This window comes from Pseudophryne corroboree, chromosome 10, assembly GCF_028390025.1.
Source record: "Pseudophryne corroboree isolate aPseCor3 chromosome 10, aPseCor3.hap2, whole genome shotgun sequence".
Taxonomy (NCBI): domain Eukaryota; kingdom Metazoa; phylum Chordata; class Amphibia; order Anura; family Myobatrachidae; genus Pseudophryne; species Pseudophryne corroboree.
Genome location: NC_086453.1, coordinates 133593333 through 133595692, shown reverse-complemented (window position 1 = coordinate 133595692; position 2360 = coordinate 133593333).

Here is a 2360-nt window from a genome sequence, read left to right as displayed (position 1 = left end):
AGGTATTCTATTCTGGATACCCTTGAAGATACTGAGGGCAGATACTTATTTATAAAGCTTCGACTAGAGGGGGAGATGTATACTCTGGTGGATCTATATGCCCCGAACTCAGGTCATAATACCTTCTTTACTGATGTGTATGTCCGGTTACAGGACTGGGCAGAGGGGCATCTCGTTCTGGGAGTGGACTTTAACTCAACCTTAAACCCAACTTTAGATAGATCAGGTAATTCTAGTGGTAGCGGTTCTGTCACCTCCACAGCATTGCAGTTCCTACATTCCTCTTTAAATTTGTTTGACCCTTGGCGATTTCAACACCCAGACAGCCGAGAATACACCTTTTACTCACACCCACATAAGACTTCTTCTAGGATAGACTATTGGCTACTCTCCACGACGTTGTCTCAGGTCATAATACCTTCTTTACTGATGTGTATGTCCGGTTACAGGACTGGGCAGAGGGGCATCTCGTTCTGGGAGTGGACTTTAACTCAACCTTAAACCCAACTTTAGATAGATCAGGTAATTCTAGTGGTAGCGGGTCTGTCACCTCCACAGCATTGCAGTTCCTACATTCCTCTTTAAATTTGTTTGACCCTTGGCGATTTCAACACCCAGACAGCCGAGAATACACCTTTTACTCACACCCACATAAGACTTCTTCTAGGATAGACTATTGGCAACTCTCCACGACGTTGTCTTCCAGAGTTACCCTTGAAGATACTGAGGGCAGATACTTATTTATAAAGCTTCGACTAGAGGGGGAGATGTATACTCTGGTGGCTCTATATGCCCCGAACTCAGGTCATAATACCTTCTTTACTGATGTGTATGTCCGGTTACAGGACTGGGCAGAGGGGCATCTCGTTCTGGGAGTGGACTTTAACTCAACCTTAAACCCAACTTTAGATAGATCAGGTAATTCTAGTGGTAGCGGGTCTGTCACCTCCACAGCATTGCAGTTCCTACATTCCTCTTTAAATTTGTTTGACCCTTGGCGATTTCAACACACAGACAGCCGAGAATACACCTTTTACTCACACCCACATAAGACTTCTTCTAGGATAGACTATTGGCTACTCTCCACGACGTTGTCTTCCAGAGTTATTGATACTAAGGTGGAAAACATAGTTATCTCTGATCATGCACCTACGTGGTTTACCCTCTCACTGCTTTCCCCTAAAGTGACTATGTATAACTGGAGATTTCCCACCTATTTATCTACTGCCCCCGATTTCAAATCCTATATAGAGACAAACTTCCTAAATTATGTTGATGACAATATTCAGCACATTGACGACATCAATCTTTTCTGGTCAGCTTCCAAGCCAGTACTGAGGGGTCATATCATAGCATATGTTGCAAATAAACGATAAACGTTTGCGGGTAGATTCCGGGACTTAAGTTTGAAACTCTCCAACTCTTATGCCTCCTTCCTGTCCTCACCAACTGATGCTATCCGTACCGTATATCTTGAAACAAAACAACTTTTTGATACGTTATGCACGGAACGGGCACAATATACCATAAACTATCAAAAGCACAAATTCTTCAGATGGGGCAACAAGGCCGAAAAACTCTTGGCCAATGTAGTTCTCGGCCAGCGCCCTATGACTAATATTCTTACCCTTAACACTGATACTTGAACATTAGCTGACTCAGGAGACATCGCTGAGGCCTTTTTAGATTAGTTCAAAGAATTATACATGGCACCCCCTGAAAACCCGGCCGAAGGCATGGCTTTCCTCCGGTCGGCTGGTTCTCCCTCGTTAACGGACCATGAGCGGGATTCCCTCTCAGAGCCGTTACTGAGCTAGAATTATCCACATTAATCAAAACTTTAGCTAATGGCAAGTCTCCTGGTCCAGATGGACTCAGCACTGAGTACTACAAGATACTCTACCACTACTACCACACATAATGCCTCACCTGCTAGCTTTATTCAATTCTATACTGTCTGGTAATGCCGCCATCCCCACTTTTAACCAAGCTCGCATTATAGTGTTACCAAGGCCAGGCAAGGACCCTACCCTAGTCCAATCTTATCGCCCGATCTCCTTGTTGAAGCAAGATTTTAAAATCTTATCGGCCCTTATGGCAAATAGATTACAACCCATTTTGTCTAGAATACTTCACCCGTCTCAGACTGGCTTTGTGAGGGGGAGAGCATCGGTGTATAATATAAGACAACTGATAGCTACTCTGACTACTTCGGCCCAAGTGCCACATGGCACGTCTCTAGTAGTTAGTTGTGATGCTGACAAGGCATTCGACCGGGTGTCTTGGTCCCATTTATTACGAACGCTACCCTGGCAACAGTTTGGCTCGGGCTTCGCCCGTTTTTTTCGCACTTTATACGC